At 48.8% G+C, this 18789-nt stretch overlaps 1 long non-coding RNA gene across 1 annotated transcript; it reads right to left on the bottom strand.

The window, feature by feature from the left end:
- Positions 1-255: 255 nt before the first annotated feature.
- On the bottom strand, positions 256-17372 carry LOC142922913 (uncharacterized). Its single transcript, XR_012940414.1, has 3 exons — positions 17347-17372; positions 11524-11650; positions 256-1155 (listed from the first exon to the last, which is right to left on the bottom strand). It is a non-coding gene; the product is annotated as an uncharacterized LOC142922913 (long non-coding RNA).
- Between the last annotated feature and the right edge of the window lie 1417 nt (positions 17373-18789).

An 18789-nucleotide genomic window follows, 5' to 3' on the forward strand; every position in this document is an offset into this window, starting at 1 on the left:
TACAGGTCTCTGTGTGAGTCTACGGGTCTCTGTGTGATTCTACGGGTCTCTGCTGTGTGAGTCTACGGGTCTCTGTGTGAGTCTACGGGTCTCTGTGTGAGTCTACGGGTCTCTGTGTGAGTCTACGGGTCTCTGCTGTCTGAGTCTACGGGTCTCTGTGTGAGTCTACGGGTCTCTGTGTGATTCTCCCTCTCTCTGTGTGAGTCTACGGGTCTCTGTGTGAGTCCACAGATCTCTGTGTGAGTCTATGGGTCTCTGTGTGAGTCTATGGGTCTCTTTGTGAGTCTACGGATCTCTGTGTGAGTCTATGGGTCTCTGTGTGGTCTATGGGTCTCTGTGTAAGTCTTCGGGTCTCTGTGTGAGTCTTTGGGTCTCTGTGTGAGTCTACAGGTCTCTGTGTGAGTCTACGGGTCTCTGTGTGAGTCTCTGGGTCTCTCTGTGAGTCTACGGGTCTCTGTGTGGTCTATGGGTCTCTGTGTAAGTCTTCGGGTCTTTGTGTGAGTCTACGGGTCTCTGCTGTGTGAGTCTACGGGTCTCTGTGTGTGACTCTACGGGTCTCTGTGTGAGTCTACGGGTCTCTGTGTGAGTCTACGGGTCTCTGCTGTGTGAGTCTACGGGTCTCTGTGTGTGACTCTACGGGTCTCTGTGTGAGTCTACGTGTCTCTGTGTGAGTCTATGGGTCTCTGTGTGAGTCTACGGGTCTCTGTGTGAGTCTACGGGTCTCTGCTGTGTGAGTCTACGGGTCTCTGCTGTGTGACTCTACGGGTCTCTGTGTGAGTCTACGGGTCTCTGTGTGAGTCTATGGGTCTCTGTGTGAGTCTACGGGTCTCTGTGTGAGTCTACGGGTCTCTGCTGTGTGAGTCTACGGGTCTCTGTGTGAGTCTACGGGTCTCTGTGTGCGTGTTGAATTCCTCTCGCACCATGCCCAATCAGAGGCGCGGCTGTCGGGAACTTAAACACGACGCTTCCTCTCTACCTTCCAGGGAGTCATTGGCTCGGAGGGCCAGCGTGAGGCTGCTGCCCGTGGACACGATGCTCTGCTTCCCCGTGGAGCCCAGGGGCGTCGAGCAGAGCAGGGCCAGACTCTCGGCGGCCAGCGAGGCTCCGTCGAGCACCTCCACGCTGTCGATGGCGCACGGCTCGGAGGCGCTCAGCCTGCCATCGTCAGCAAATAACGATTCACCGCGCGCAGGTCTGAACGTCGCACACGTAGGTAAACAATGCAATTCAAACGAGCCTACGGGTCTCTGTGCGATTCTCTCTATCTCTGTGTGAGTTTAAGCGTCTCTGTGTGAGTCTACGGGTCTCTGTGTGAGTCTACGGGTCTCTGTGTGAATCTACGGGTCTCTCTGTGAGTCTACGGGTCTCTGTGTGAGTCTACGGGTCTCTGTGTGAGTCTACGGGTCTCTCTGTGAGTCTACGGGTCTCTGTGTGAGTCTACGGGTCTCTCTGTGATTTTCTGTATCTCTGTGTGAGTCTACAGTTCACTTTGTGATTATCTCTATCTCTCTGTGAGTCTACGGTACTCTGTGTGAGTCTACGGGTCTTTGTGTGAGTCTGTGGGTCTCTGTGTGAGTCTACGGGTCTCTGTGTGAGTCTACGGGTCTCTCTCTGATTCTCTGTATCTGTGTGTCTATGTATCTCTGTGTGAGTCTACGGGTCTCTGTGTGAGTCTACGGAACTCTGTGTGAGTCTACGGGTCTCTGTGTGAGTCTACGGGTCTCTGTGTGAGTCTACGGATCTCTGTGTGAGTCTACGGGTCTCTGTGTGAGTCTACGGATCTCTGTGTGAGTCTACAGTTCTCTGTGTGAGTCTACGGATCTCTGTGTGATTCTCTCTATCTCTGTGTGAGTCTACGGGTCTCTGTGTGAGTCTACGGGTCTCTCTGTGTGATACTCTCTATCTCTGTGTGAGTCTACGGATCTCTGTGTGATTCTCTCTATCTCTGTGTGAGTCTACGGGTCTCTGTGTGAGTCAACGGGTCTCTCTGTGTGATTCTCTCTATCTCTGTGTGAGTCTACGGGTCTCTGTGTGAGTCTACGGGTCTCTGTGTGAGTCTAGGGATCTCTGTGTGAGTCTACGGGTCTCTGTGTGAGTCTACGGGTCTCTGTGTGAGTCTACGGGTCTCTGTGTGAGTCTACGGGTCTCTGTGTGAGTCTACGGATCTCTGTGTGATTCTCTCTATCTCTGTGTGAGTCTACGGGTCTCTGTGTGAGTCTACGGGTCACTCACACAGAGAGGAATAAAAGGCGTACAAGTAGTGCAAGAAACTTCCATTTCGATGTTTGATCCTAATAACAATCGTAACGCAATACAGAGCGAAATTTTAAGGCGCAAATCCGTACCAAATAAATAAATAACGGGCCAACTCTTTGTTTTTTTTCGGTAAAGTCACGCAGAAATAATACAAAATAAAATTAGCATACGAGGTTTCTATCGCAACACAAGCAATCAACATCAGGTAGAGGAAACACATAACCGCAGATATACCTGATGATGATTGCTTGGGTTGCGATCGAAACGTCGTATGCTATTATATCATTTTATTTTTTATTATTTCCACGTGACTTTACAGTAAAAAAAAACAAAGAGTAATTCCTGCAGTCACAAAAGCGCCTAATCAAAATCGGGCCAAACCAAGCCCCTCTAAAACTTTCTAAAAACAATGCTACGTACAACAGCGTGACACTTTTCCCAACAAACGTCATTAAAACTTTACAATAGCGACGCACGCACGCACACACATCACACACACACATCACACACACACACGCCACTGAACCAAGCGTCCTTCGCTAGATACATAAGTCAATCCATAACAGCCGGATTAACAAGAGCAGAAGCAGCAGCGCAACTATAATCGGGGAGGGCAGAGAGGCGTTCAGGGCAGACGCGTGCGTGCGGACGGACGGACGTGTGGGTTGGTGGGTGACCAAGATGATTAGATCTTCCGGTGAAAGATCAGGTGTACGTGTATGGATGGGGGGTTGGTGGGTGTGTTAACCAAGGTGGTTCAATGTCGCGATCGTGGCTCACCAATGCGATGCGCAAATTACGCCGGCTCACTCACTCACCTACTCACTCACTCACTGACTCACTCACTCACTCATCCACTTACTCACCGACTCACTCACTGACTCACTCACTCACTCACTGACTCACTCACTCACTGACTCACTCACTCATCCACTCACTCTCTCACTCACTGACTCACTCACTGACTCACTCACTGACTCACTCACTCATCCACTCACTCACCTACTCACTCACTGACTCACTCACTCACTGACTCACGCACTCACCGACTCACTCATCCACTCACTCACTCACTCACTGACTCACCCACTCACTGACTCACTCACTCACTGACTCACCCACTCACTGATTCACCCACTCACCGACTCACTCACTCACTAACTCACTCACTCACCGACTCACGCACTCACTGACTCACTCACTGACTCACTCACTAACTCACACACTCACTGACTCACTCACTCACCGACTCACGCACTCACTCGCTCACTCACTGACTCACTTACTCAATAACTCACCCACTCACCAACTCACGCACTCACTCACCGACTCACGTACTCACTGACTCACTCACCTACTCACTCACAAACTCACTCACTAACTCACCCACTCACTGACTCACCCACTCACTCACGCACTCACTCACCCACTCACTCACTCACACACTCACTGACTCACTCACTCACCTACTCACTCATCCACTCACTCACTGACTCACTCACTAACTCACACACTCACTGACTCACTCACTCACCTACTCATTCATTCACTCACTCACTGACTCACTCACTCACTTACTCACTCATCCACTCACTCACTGACTCACTCACTAACTCACCCACCCACTGACTCACCTACTCACTCACTCACTGACGTTGATTCTAAATGTGGAGTGAAAAACCGGAGGACCTGGAAAAAATTCAACGCGACCACGTGGAGAGAGAGATATACGGTGGCGAGGAGATGTTCACTACCTCGCCCGGTATACAGGAGGTCGTGGGTTCCATCCAGACCCTGATGATGCCTGCTGCTGCTGTATATTTGGAGTCTGCGTCTCTCTCTCTCATCATCACGGTGGCTAGGAGATGTTAACTACCTCGCCTGGTCTACAGGAGGTCTATGTGGAGTCTGTGTCTCTCTCTCTCATCATCATCACGGTGGCTAGGAGATGTTGACTACCTCGCCTGGTATACAGGAGGTCGTGGGTTCCATCCCGACCCTGACAATGCCTGCTGCTGTATATTTGGAGTCTGCGTGTCTCTCTCTCTCTCTCATCATCACGGTGGCTAGGAGATGTTAACTTCCTCGACTGGTGTACAGGAGGTCTATGTGGAGTCTGTTTCTCTCTCTCATCATCATCACGGTGGCTAGGAGATGTTAACTTCCTCGACTGGTATACAGGAGGTCTATGTGGAGTCTGTGTCTCTCTCTCTCTCATCATCACGGTGGCTAGGAGATGTTAACTACCTCGCCTGGTATACAGGAGGTCTACGTGGAGTCTGTGTCTCTCTCATCATCACGGTGGCTAGGAGATGTTAACTACCTCGCCTGGTCTACATGAGGTCGTGGGTTCCATCCTGACCCTAAAACCTGCTGCTGTATATTTGGAGTTTGCGTGTCTCTCTCTCTCATCATCACGGTGGCTAGGAGATGTTGACTACCTCGCCTGGTCTACAGGAGGTCTATGTGGAGTCTGTGTCTCTCTCTCATCATCATCACGGTGGCTAGGAGATGTCAACTACCTCGCCTGGTATGCAGGAGGTCGTGGGTTCGATTCCGACCCTGACGATGCCTGCTGCTGCTGTATATGTGGAGTATGTGTCTCTCTCTCTCATCATCATCACGGTGGCTAGGAGATGTTGACTACCTCGCCTGGTATACAGGAGGTCGTGGGTTCCATCCCGACCCTGACAATGCCTGCTGCTGTATATTTGGAGTCTGCGTGTCTCTCTCTCTCATCATCATCACGGTGGCTAGGAGATGTTAACTTCCTCGACTGGTATACAGGAGGTCTATGTGGAGTCTGTGTCTCTCTCTCTCATCATCACGGTGGCTAGGAGATGTTAACTACCTCGCCTGGTATACAGGAGGTCGTGGATTCCATCCCGACCCTAACGATGCCTGCTGATGCTATATATTTGGAGTCTGCGTCTCTCTCTCTCTTATCATCACGGTAACTAGGAGATGTTAACTACCTCGCCTGGTATACAGGAGGTCTACGTGGAGTCTGTGTCTCTCTCATCATCACGGTGGCTAGGAGATGTTAACTACCTCGCCTGGTTTACAGGAGGTCGTGGGTTCCATCCCGACCCTAACACCTGCTGCTGTATATTTGGAGTTTGCGTGTCTCTCTCATCATCACGGTGGCTAGAAGATGTTGACTACCTCGCCTGGTATACAGGAGGTCGTGGGTTCCATCCCGACCCTGACAATGCCTGATGCTGTATATTTGGAGTCTGCGTGTCTCTCTCTCTCATCATCATCACGGTGGCTAGGAGATGTTAACTACCTCGACTGGTGTACAGGAGGTCTATGTGGAGTCTGTGTCTCTCTCTCATCATCACGGTGGCTAGGAGATGTTAACTACCTCGCCTGGTATACAGGAGGTCGTGGATTCCATCCCGACCCTAACGATACCTGCTGATGCTATATATTTGGAGTCTGCGTCTCTCTCTCTCTTATCATCACGGTGGCTAGGAGATGTTAACTACCTCGCCTGGTATACAGGAGGTCTACGTGGAGTCTGTGTCTCTCTCATCATCACGGTGGCTAGGAGATGTTAACTACCTCGCCTTGTTTACAGGAGGTCGTGGGTTCCATCCCGACCCTAACACCTGCTGCTGTATATTTGGAGTTTGCGTGTCTCTCTCATCATCACGGTGGCTAGGAGATGTTGACTACCTCGCCTGGTATACAGGAGGTCGTGGGTTCCATCCCGACCCTGACAATGCCTGATGCTGTATATTTGGAGTCTGCGTGTCTCTCTCTCTCATCATCATCACGGTGGCTAGGAGATGTTAACTACCTCGACTGGTGTACAGGAGGTCTATGTGGAGTCTGTGTCTCTCTCTCATCATCACGGTGGCTAGGAGATGTTAACTACCTCGCCTGGTATACAGGAGGTCGTGGATTCCATCCCGACCCTAACGATGCCTGCTGCTGCTATATATTTGGAGTCTGCGTCTCTCTCTCTCTCTCTTATCATCACGGTGGCTAGGAGATGTTAACTACTTCGCCTGGTCTACAGGAGGTCTATGTGGAGTCTGTGTCTCTCTCATCATCACGGTGGCTAGGAGATGTTAACTACCTCGCCTGGTCTACAGGAGGTCGTGGGTTCCATCCCGACCCTAACACCTGCTGCTGTATATTTGGAGTTTGCGTGTCTCTCTCATCATCACGGTGGCTAGGAGATGTTAACTACCTCGCCTGGTATACAGGAGGTATATGTGGAGTCTGTGTCTCTCTCATCATCACGGTGGCTAGGAGATGTTAACTACCTCGCCTGGTATGCAGGAGGTTGTGGGTTCCATCCCGACCCTGAAGATGCCTGCTGCTGCTGCTGTATATTTGGAGTCTGCGTCTCTCTCTCATCATCATCTATGGGTCAGTATGGGTCTCTATGCGTTTCTATGGGTCTCTATGCGTCTATATGGGTCTCTATTGGTCTCTATGTATCTCTATGGGTCTCTATGTATCTCAATGCATCTCTATGTATATCTATGGGTCTCTATGGGACTCTATGTATCTCTATGGGTCTCTACATATCTCAATGCATCTCTATGCATATATATGGGGCTCTATGTATATATATGGATCTCTATGTATATCTATGGGTCTCTATGAATATATATGGGTCTGTATGGGTCTCTATGCGTCTCTATGGGTCTCTATTGGTCTCTATGTATCTCAATGGATCTCTATGGGTCTCTATGGGTCTCTATGTAAATCTATGGGTCTCTATGTATATCTATGGGGCTCTATGTATATCTATGGATCTCTATGTATATCTATGGGTCTCCATGAATATCTATGGGTGTGTATGGGTCTCTATGCGTCTCTATGAGTCTCTATTGGTCTATATGTAGCTCAATGGATCTCTATGGGTCTCTATGGGTCTCTATGTATCTCTATGGATCTCTATGTATCTCAATGGATCTCTATGAATATCTATGTGTCCCTATGGGTCTCTATGTATCTCAATGGATCTCTATGTATCTCTATGGGTCTCTATGTATATCTATGGGTCTCTATGGGTCTCTATGTATCTCAATGTATCTTTATGTATCTCTATGGGTCTCTATGGGTCTCTATGTATATATATGGGTCTCTATCTATGTCTATGGATCTCTATGTATATTTATGGGCCTCTATGCATCTCTATGCATCTCTATGCGTCTCTATGGGTCTATATGCATATATATGGCTCTCTTTGTATCTCTATGTGTAGCTACGTATCTCTATGGGTCTCTATGGATCTATATGGGTCTCTATGGGTCTCTATGTATCTCAATGGATCTATATGAGTCTCTATGAGTGTCTGGGTCTTCATGGGTCTCTATGTATATCTATGTGTCTCTATATTTGTATCTATATGGGTATCTACGTATTTCTATGGGTCTCTATGTATCTCTGTGGGTCTCTATGCATCTCTATGGGTCTCTACGCATCTCTATGGGCCTCTATGCGTCTCTATGGGTCTCTATGCGTCTCTATGTGTCTCTATGAGTCTCTGTGCGTCTCTATGCATTTTCACTTATGTCTGTGGGTCTTTATGCATCTATATGGGTCTCTATGCGTCTCTGTGTGTCTCTATGAGTCTCTGTGTGTCTCTATCCGTCTCTGTGTGTCTCTATGAGTCTCTGTGTGTCTCTATGCATTTACACTTATGTCTGTGGGTCTCTATGCGTCTGTATGGGTCTCTATGTGTCTCTGTGTGTCTCTATGAGTCTCTGTGCGTCTCTATGCATTTTCACTTATGTCTGTGGGTCTCTATGCATCTATATGGGTCGCTATGCGTCTCTGTGTGTCTCTATGAGTCTCTGTGCGTCTCTATGCATTTTCACTCATGTCTATGGGTCTCTATGCATCTATATGGGTCTCTATGCGTCTCTGTGTGTCTCTATGAGTCTCTGTGCGTCTCTATGCATTTTCACTCATGTCTTTGGGTCTCTATGCATCTATATGGGAATCGATGAGTCTCTGTGCGTCTCTATGCATTTTCACTTATGTCTGTGGGTCTCTATGCATCTATATGGGAATCGATGAGTCTCTGTGTGTCTCTATGAGTCTCTGTGCGTCTCTATGCATTTTCACTTATGTCTGTGGGTCTCTATGCATCTACATGGGTCTCTATGCATCTCTGTGTGTCTATATGAGTCTCTGTGCGTCTTTATGCATTTTCACTCATGTCTGTGGGTCTCTATGCATTAATTATACATCTACATAATTAATAGATTCACTCATGATTCATCGATTCACTAATAATTCGTCGATTCCCTCAGCATTCAATCATCATTCACTCATCACTCATCATTTACTCATCATTCACTCATCACTCATCATTCACTCATCATTCAATAATAACTAATCGTTCACTCATAAATAATCGATGCACTCATAATTCCTACAGAGCAGCAGGGGTGGTGTGGGGTGGGTGTCTTACCCTGCTGGTGAACATACAAATTGCAGGTTTCGTTTATCTCGGGGCTGCTGAGTGGGTGATGAGCGTGGGTGAGTGTGGGTGAGTGTGGGTGAGGAGCATGGGTGAGGGTGAGCATGGGTGAAGGTGAGCGTGGGTAAGGGTGTGGGTGAGCGTGGCTGAGGGTGTGGGTGAGCGTGGGTGAGGTTATGGGTGAGGAGCATGGGTGAGGGTGTGGGTTTTGGTGTGGGTGAGCGTGGCTGAGGGGGTGGGTGAGCGTGGGTGAGGTTATGTGTGAGGAGCATGGGTGAGGGTGTGGGTTTTGGTGTGGGTGAGTGTGGGTGAGCGTGGGTGAGTGTGAGTGTGGGTGAGGTTATGGGTGAGGAGCATGGGTGAGGGGGTGGGTGAGGAGCGTGGATGAGTATGGTTGAGGGTGTAGGTGAGTGTGGGTGAGGGTGTGGGTGAGTGTAGGTGAGCGTGGGTGAGCGTGGGTGAGCGTGGGTGAGGTTATGGGTGAGGAGCGTGAGTGAGGGTGTGGGTGAGTGTGGGTGAGCGTGGGTGAGGGTGTGGGTGAGCGTGGGTGAGTGTGGGTGAAGGTATGGGTGACCAATCGCTCTTTAATTTCATCAAAAAAGTAACCTGCAGCGCCACGCCTGTTACCATCATTAGGGGAAGGAACGGTGATCCAATCTCTGACCCCCAGGAACAGGTTTGAAGATTTGCTGAGCATTTCTGTGAGGTCCTGGGGGAGAAGAAATCTCTCAGCCTGGAAAACAACGTGGGACAAAGTGGGGATGACCCTGTCGAGGCTGCGGTGCCTCAAATATTGGAGGAAAAAGTCACCCCCTGTGAGTGGCTGGCTGAGGTGCCATCTTTTGAGGAAGTACTGAAGGCGATCCAGAGTCTGAGACCAGGAAAGGCAGTGGGCAGAGATGATCTCCCAAGCAAAATGCTGAGGGAGGGTGGCGTTTGTGCACAGACTGCCCTACATGACATCATAACAACAGTCTGGACCTACTGGACGGGTTCCGCAGGATTGGAAGGATGCCCTGGTGGTCACTCTCTTTATGAAGGGGGACCGCACAGACTGTAACAACTACAGGGGCATCTCACTCCTCAGTGTGCCGGGAAAGGTCCTGGCAAGGATTATTCAACATCGCCTCGCCAGGCACGCTGAGGAGAGGCTTGCGGAGCCCCAATGCGGTTTCAGGAAAGGGCGGTCCTGCACAGATGCCATATTTTCTGTCCGTCTGCTACAGCAGAGTTGTAGGGAATTCCAACAAGACCTACATCTATGCTTTATTGACCTTGTCAAGGCCTATGATACTATGAGTAGGACTGGGCTCTGGGTTGTTCTTCGTGCTTTTGGAGTCCCTGACCTGCTGCTCACGATCATTAAGGACCTTCATGATGGTGAGCGGGCCCAGGTAAAACTACGTGGACGGGAGTCGGAGCCATTCCCTGTACACGTTGGGGTGCGACAGGGATGTCCTCTGGCTCCCACATTATTTAACATTTATTTCGACCACGTAGTTCGTGAAGCCTTCAAAGCTGTAGCGGATGAATTTCCATCTGATGCAGATACAATGGGAGGTTGATTGATGCCCGGGTGCGGTCAAAGGATGGCTGCTCCCTATTGCTCAATCACGTTATGTATGCCGATGATCTGCTAATTGCTGCTCACTCAGAGGAGGAGTTGGAGGCGCTGCTGCTAAACCTGGAGCTTGCCACTAAGAGGTGGGGACTTACCATCAGCCCCACCAAAACTAAGCACCTGCCTGGGTATTTTGTACCATCGGACACTCCACCCCCACAACTCCCAATTGGTGATAGGGGAGTTGTGGAGAGAGTGGAGAGTTTCCCATACCTGGGCAGTGTGCTTATGACTGGCTCCAGTTTAACAGCAGAGGTCTCACTCCGAATCAGTCGAGCGGCAATATCTTTTGATCAGTTGCGTAACGCTGTGTGGAAGCTACCTGGTCTGTCGCTCCGCATGAAGCTTCAGGTCTTCTCTGCCACGGTCATTCCTTCCCTTCTCTACGCATGCGATACGTGGACCCCCCTAATGGAACATCTTCGCCGGTTAGAAACATTTAGGCTGGCCTGCCTACAATCCATCCTGAGTTTAACCATGCTGGATTGTGTGAGGAGCTCACAAATCCTTGAAAAATCTGGACAAAGTCCCATCGGCGAGCTCCTCTGGCAGGCAACGCTGCGTTGGCTGGGTCATGTAGCCCGCATGCCCAGCCACCGCATGCCTAAACATCTTTTGTTCGGCCGGATCGAGGGGGCTAAATGGGCGCGGCACGGGCTAGAGAAGAGATGGAGTGATGTGGTACAGGAGGACGTGGAGCTGAGTGGACTTGCCGATGACTGGTACCGGCAGTGTCAAGATCGGCCTCAGTGGAGGAGGCTCGTGAAGGACGCTACTGGGCAGTTGGAGGTAGTCGCCCTCCAACAACAACGAAGGGCGGAGCAGCGACGCTCACAACAACGAGCGGAGCGCCAGTTGGCTGAAGCACAGCAAGTTGGCACAGTAGGGGGCACAGGTGGTGCATCAGCCAGTCATCTCAGTTATCTCAGTCAGTCAACCCGTGGCACTTGGGTCTGCCCCGTGACCTCCTGCCAGCGGGCGTTCGACACTTCACGTGGCCCCAACGTGCACATGGCCTGGCACAAGAGTCGTGGTGACATCACCACCACTTAGTGGCGAATGGTGGTTGTTGTTGAGTGTGGGTGAGGGTGTGGGTGAGCGTGGGTGAACGTGGATGAGGGTATGGGTGAGCGTGGGTGAGGGTGTGGGTGAGGGCGTGGGTGAGAGTGGGTGACGAGTGTGGGTGAGCACCCACCTCGTGCTAACGAAGCGAAGTTTGATGATGAAGGAGTAGCCGGTGGTGATGGTGAAGATGACCTCCCGTGAGGTCGTGTTGTCCGTGAACCCCGGGGAGCAGAAGTTTCCGCTCGTGCCGGAGAACGCTGCCGAGACAGAGACAGACGCAGATAGACAGAGAGAGACATAGAGGGACAGAGAGACACAGAGACACAGAGAGATAGAGACAGAGAGATACACAGAGAGACAGAAAGACACAGAGAGAGAGACACACAGAGAGACGCAGAGATAGAGAGAGACACAGAGAGACAGAGAGACACAGAGAGACAGAGATAGACACAGAGATAGAGAGAGACTAAGAGAGACAGAGAGACGCAGAGAGACAGAGAGACACAGAGAGACAGAGAGATACAGAGAGAGAGAGAGACACAGAGAGACAGAGAGACGCAGAGAGATAGAGAGATAAAGAGAGAGAGAAAGAGAGAGACAGAGACACAGAGAGACAGAGAGACACAGAGAGACAGAGAGACACAGAGAGACAAAGAGATAAAGAGCGAGACAGAGAGAGACAGAGAAACAGAGAGGCACAGAGAGAGAGGCAGAGAGAGACAGAGAGAGCGAGGCATAGAGACAGAATAACAACAACAAAATCCAGAAAAACGCGTGTCAAAAATGTTACAAATTGATTAGCATTTTAATAAGGGAATTAAGTACTTGACCCCTCTGCAAAACATGACTTAGTACTTGGTGGCAAAACCCTTGTTGGCAATCACAGGGGTCAGACGTTTCTTGTAGTTGGCCACCAGGTTTGCACACATCTCAGGAGGGATTTTGTCCCACTCCTCTTTGCAGATCTTCTCCAAGTCATTAAAGTTTCGAGGCTGACGTTTGGCAACTCGAACCTTCAGCTCCCTCCACAGATTTTCTATGGGATTAAGGTCTGGAGACTTGCTAGGCTACTCCAGGACCTTAATGTGCTTCTTCTTGAACCATTCCTTGGTTGCCTTGGCCATTGTCATGCTGGAATACCCATCCACGACTCTTTTCAATGCCCTGGCTGAGTGAAGGAGGTTCTCACCCAAGATTTGATGGTACATGGCCCCGTCCATCGTCCCTTTAATGCGGTGAAGTTGTCCTGTCCCCTTAGCAGAAAAACACCCCCAAAGCATAATGTTTCCACCTCCATGTTTGACGGTGGGGATGGTGTTCTTGGGGTCATAGGCAGCATTCCTCCTCCTCCTCCAAACACAGCGAGTTGAGTTGATGCCAAAGAGCTCCATTTTGGTCTCATCTGACCACAACACTCTCACCCAGGTGTCCTCTGAATCATTCAGATGTTCATTGGCAAACTTCAGACGGGCATGTATATGTTCTTTCTTGAGCAGGGGGACCTTGCGGGCGCTGCAGGATTTCAGTCCTTCACGGCGTAGTGTGTTACCAATTGTTTTCTTGGTAACTATGGTCCCAGCTGCCTTGCGATCATTGACAAGATCCTCCCTTGTAGTTCTGGGCTGATTCCTCACCGTTCTCATGATCATTGCAACTCCACGAGGTGAGATCTTGCATGGAGCACAAGGCCGAGGTTGATTGACAGTTCTTTTGTGTTTCTTCCATTTGCGAACAATCGCACCAACTGTTGTCACCTTAACACCAAGCTGCTTGGCAATGGTCTTGTAGCCCATTCCAGCCTTGTGTAGGTTTACAATCTTGTCCCTGACATCCATGGAGAGCTCTTTGGTCTTGGCCATGGTAGAGAGTTTGGAATCTGATTGACTGATTGATTCTGGGGTCAGGTGTATTTTATACAGGTAACAAGCTGAGATTAGGAGCACTCCCTTTAAGAGTGTGCTCCTAATCTCAGCTCGTTACCAGTATAAAAGACACCTGGGAGCCAGAAATTGTTCTGCTTGAGATGGGGTCAAATACTTTTTTCCCTCAATAAAATGCAAATGAATTTATAACATTATTGACATGCATTTTTCTGGATGTATTTGTTGTTATTCTGCCTCTCACTGTTCAAATTAACCTCCCATTAAAATGATAGACTGATCATTTCTTTGTCAGTGGGCAAACGTACAAAATCAGCAGGGGATCAAATACTTTTTTCCCTCACTGTATAGTGTAGTGTATAGTGTAGTGTTTAGTGAAGTGTATAATGTAGTGTATAGTGTAGTGTATAGTAGTGTATAATGCAGTGTATAGTGTAGTGCATAGTGTAGTGCAGGGGTCGGGAACCTATGGCTCGCGAGCCAGATGTGGCTCTTTTGATGATTGCATATGGCTCGCAGATAAAACAAAATATTCTCACTTGTTTTAATCCATCCATCGATTTTTCACTGCGCATGTCCTGTTCAGGGCTGCAGGAGCAATTGTCCATTATTTTAATTGGATGATACTGGCCTACGTTTGCCGTTGCTGGGTAAAACAGGTAAACGCCCCCTTTTGAATCAGTCTGAGACTGCGTCTGCTCGGTCATTAGCTCAAAGCTAACCCTTCGACGAAGAAGATGGCGAAAAGAAAAAAAGACGACGAGTATCGTACATTTCAGGACGAATGGACCGAAGAATTCGCCTTTGTGGAGAGAGCGGGTTTTGCGGTGTGTCTAATTTGCAATGACAAAATTACACCGTTGAAACGGTCGAATGTAAAGCGGCACTTCGACACGCGCCACGCTACCTTTGCATCAAAATACCCTGCGGGAGACAGCAGAAAGAAAGCGTGCCAAGAGCTTCTGAGCAGGGTGCAAGCTAGCCAGCAGCAACTCCGCGTATGGACCCGGCAAGGTGACTATAATTCGGCTAGCTTTGCTGGTTCTTTAGCAATAGTGAGGAACGGAAAACCATTCACAGATGGCGAGTATGCTAAAACGTCCATGCTGGATGTAGCCAATGAACTTTTTGATGATCTTCCGAACAAAGACAAGATAATCAAACGGATACAAGACATGCCTCTGTCGGCAAGAACTGTTCATGATCGTACCATCGTGATGGCAAACAAAGTGGAGGAAACGCAAGTGAAGGACATAAATGCAGCGCCGTTCTTTTCTCTGGCTTTGGATGAGTCAACAGACGTGAGCCATTTGTCGCAGTTCAGCGTGATTGCAAGATATGCTGTTGGTGACACACTGCGCGAAGAAAGTCTTGCTGTTCTGCCATTAAAAGGGTCCACAAGAGGTGAGGATTTATTCAAGTCTTTCATGGAGTTTGCTCAAGAAAAAAAGTCTACCTATGGATAAACTTCTCTCAGTGTGTACTGATGGTGCTCCGTGTATGGTGGGGAAAAACAAAGGATTTGTGGCGCTTCTCCGTGAACATGAAAATAGACCCATCCTAAGTTTCCATTGCATTATACACCAGGAGGCACTTTGTGCTCAGATGTGTGACAGGCAGTTTGGCGAAGTGATGTCGCTGGTCATTCGTGTGATCAACTTTATTGTTGCCCGAGCCTTAAATGATCGCCAGTTTAAAACACTGCTGGATGAAGTTGTAAATAACTATCCTGGTCTGCTTTTGCACAGCAATGTGCGTTGGTTGTCAAGAGGGAAGGTGCTTAGCCGTTTTGCGGCTTGCCTGAACGAAATCCGGACTTTCCTTGAAATGAAAGGCGTCGGGCATCCTGAGCTAGCCGACACCGAGTGGCTCCTCAAGTTTTACTATCTCGTAGATTTGACTGAACATCTGAACCAGCTCAACGTGAAAATGCAAGGCATTGGAAATACAGTGTTATCCCTTCAACAAGCTGTATTTGCTTTTGAAAACAAGCTGGAGCTTTTCATCACGGATCTTGAAACAGGTCGTTTACTACATTTTGAAAAACTGAGCCAATTTAAAGATGCATGCACAGCAAGTGAGCCCATTCAAAACCTTGATCTCCACCAGCTAGCTGGCTGCACATCCAGTCTCCTACAGTCCTTCAAAGCACGCTTTGGAGAATTTCGTGAGCACACTCGTCTTTTTAAGTTCATCACCCATCCAAACGAGTGTTCACTGAACACAGCCGACCTGAATTACATCCCTGGTGTCTCCGTCAGAGATTTTGAAGCAGAAGTGGCTGACCTGAAGGCCTCAGACATGTGGGTGAATAAGTTCAAGTCACTGAATGAAGTTTTGGAAAGAATCACACGACAGAAAGCGGAGTTGGCGAGCAAGCACATGTGGACAGAAATGAAAAAACTCCAACCCGAAGACCAGCTGATTCTCAAAACTTGGAACGCGCTTCCTGTCACATACCACACACTGCAGCGGGTGAGTATTGCTGTATTGACCATGTTTGGATCTACGTATGCATGTGAGCAGTCATTCTCACATCTTAAAAACATCAAGTCCAACCTACGATCACGTTTAACGGATGAAAGCCTCAACGCTTGCATGAAGCTTAACCTCACCAAGTACCAACCCGACTACAAAGACATCAGCAAATCCATGCAGCACCAGAAGTCGCATTAATGGTGAGTGTTATAACAACATTATTTAAAAGAATAAATTCAGAGGCTTATTATACTGACATTTAGTTGAATTCACTTTTAAAATATATTATATGGCTCTCACTGAAATAAATTTCCAAATTTTTTGCTTTCATGGCTCTCTTAGTCAAAAAGGTTCCCGACCCCTGGTGTAGTGTGTAGTGTATAGTGTAGTAGTGTATAGTGTAGTGTATAGTAGTGTACAGTGTAGTGTATAGTGTAGTGTATAGTAGTGTACAGTGTAGTGTATAGTTGTGTATAGTGTAGTGTATAGTAGTGTAGTGTATAGTGTAGTGTATAGTAGTGTATAGTGGTGTAGTGTATAGTGTAGTGTATAATAGTGTATAGTTTAGTGTATAGTGTGTAGTGTATAGTAGTGTATAGTGTAGTGTATAGTGTAGTGTATAGTGGTATTCGTAGCTTAGTGTATAGTGCAGTGTATAGTGTAGTGTATAGTGTAGTGTATAGTAGTGTAGAGTGTAGTGTATAGTAGTATATTGTATAGTGTAGTGTGGAGTGTAGTGTATAGTGTTGTGTATAGTGTAGTGTAAAGTGTAGTGTATAGTGTAGTGTATAGTGTAGTGTAGTGTATAGTAGTGTAGTTTATAGTGGTGTAGTGTGTAGTGTAGTGTATAGTGTAATGTATAGTGTAGTGTATAGTGTAGTGTATAGTGTAGTATATAGTAGTATATTGTATAGTGTAGTGTGTAGTGTAGTGTACAGTGTTGTGTATAGTGTAGTGTAAAGTGTAGTGTATAGTGTAGTGTATAGTGTAGTGTATAGGGTACTGTATAGTGTATAGTGTAGTGTATAGTGTAGTGTATAGTAGTATATTGTATAGTGTAGTGTGTAGTGTAGTGTACAGTGTTGTGTATAGTGTAATGTAAAGTGTAATGTATAGTGTATAGTAGTGTAGTTTATAGTGGTGTAGTGTGTAGTGTAGTGTATAGAGTAGTGTATAGTGTAGTGTATAGTGTAGTGTATAGTAGTGTATAGTGGTGTAGTGTAGTGTATAGTGTAGTGTATAGTGTAGTGTATAGTGTAGTGTATAGTGTAAGGTGTAGTGTAGTGTATAGTGTAGTGTATAGTGTAGTTTATAGTAGTGTATAGTAGTGTAGTTTATAGTGGTGTAGTGTAGTGTATAGTGTAGTGTATAGTGTAGTGTATAGTGTAGTGTATAGTGTAGTGTATAGTGTAGTGTATAGTGTAGTGTATAGTGTAGTTTATAGTAGTGTAGTGTATAGTGCAGTGTATACTGTAGTGTATAGTGTAGTGTATAGTGTAGTGTATAGTGTAGCGTGTACATTGCACCGCTGCACGTAGCCACACCGTGTCTAACCGCGGGGGTGGGGGGGTGATAGAAGACCAACATCCACTCACGGATATTGTAGCTCGTGGGCACTTGCTACGGAGGAGCACTCGTTCTCGTCGTCGGTGACATCATCGGTGACGTCGTCGATGACGTCATTGGTGACGTCGTCGGTGACGTCGTCGGCGGCAGAGGCGTCGTAGCAACGGTCGGAAATCCTGAAGCAACCGATTTTAAAAATAGATATATTTTAGCAAACAGAACGATGTGCGCATTCCATTTCAGCAACGACCACAGAATGGGAACCTTCATTAAGGCTTTCAGGAGGAATGCGATGAGCTTCGAAGCTCTTTTTCACCGATGTCCAGTGTAGTGTATTACAATGTAATGCCTCGTGTATAGTAGCGCGGTGTTTCATAGCGTCGTGTATTGCAGCGTAGCGTATAGTGCTGTACGTATGTAATGTGTACCCCCAGGGGTCTGTGTACCCCTAGGGGTCTGTGCACCCCTTGGGGTCTGTGTACCCCCAGGGGTCTGCGTACCCCCAGGGGTCTGTGTACCCCCTAGGGGTCTGTGTACCCCCAGGGGTCTGTGTACCCCCTAGGGGTCTGCGTACCCCCAGGGGTCTGCGTACCCTCTAGGGGGTCTGCGTATCCCCTAGGGGTCTGCGTACCCCCAGGGGTCTGTGTACCCCCAGGGGTCTGCGTACCACCAGGGGTCTGTGTACCCCCAGGGGTCTGTGTACCCCCTAGGGGTCTGTGTACCCCCAGGGGTCTGTGTACCCCCTAGGGGGTCTGTGTACCTCCAGGGGGTCTGTGTACCCCCTAGGGGTCTGTGTACCCCCAGGGGTCTGTGTACCCCTAGGGGTCTGTGTACCCCTAGGGGTTTGTGTACCCCCTAGGGGTCTGTGTACTCGCTAGGGGTCTGTGTACCCCCTAGGGGGTTTGTGTACCCCCAGGGGTCTGCGTACCCTATAGGGGGTCTGTGTACCCCTAGGGGTCTGTGTACCCCCAGGGGTCTGTGTACCCCCTAGGGGTCTGTGTACCCCCAGGGGTCTGTGTACCCCTAGGGGTCTGTGTACCCCCAGGGGTCTGTGTACCCTCAGGTGTCTGTGTACCCCCTAGGGGGTCTGCGTACTCCCCAGGGGGTCTGTGTACCCCCAGGGGTCTGCGTACCCCCAGGGGTCTGTGCACACCTAGGGGTCTGCGTACCCCTAGGGGTCTGTGTAGCCCCAGGGGTCTGTGTACCCCCAGGGGGTCTGCGTACCCCTAGGGGTCTGTGTACCCCCAGGGGTCTGCGTACCCCCAGGGGTCTGTGTACCCCAGGGGGTCTGTGTACCCCCTAGGGGTCTGTGTACCCTTAGGGGGTCTCCGGTCTGTGTAGCCCTAGGGGTCTGCGTACACCTAGGGGTCTCCGGTCTGCGTACCCCCTAGGGGTCTGTGTACCCCCAGGGGTCTGTGTACCTCCTAGGGGTCTGTGTACCCCCAGGGGTCTGTGTACCCCCTAGGGGTCTG

This window comes from Petromyzon marinus, unplaced genomic scaffold (genome assembly GCF_048934315.1).
Source record: "Petromyzon marinus isolate PM22_M1 ecotype Great Lakes invasive population unplaced genomic scaffold, UKy_Petmar_22M1.pri1.0 PM_Scaffold_21, whole genome shotgun sequence".
Taxonomy (NCBI): domain Eukaryota; kingdom Metazoa; phylum Chordata; class Hyperoartia; order Petromyzontiformes; family Petromyzontidae; genus Petromyzon; species Petromyzon marinus.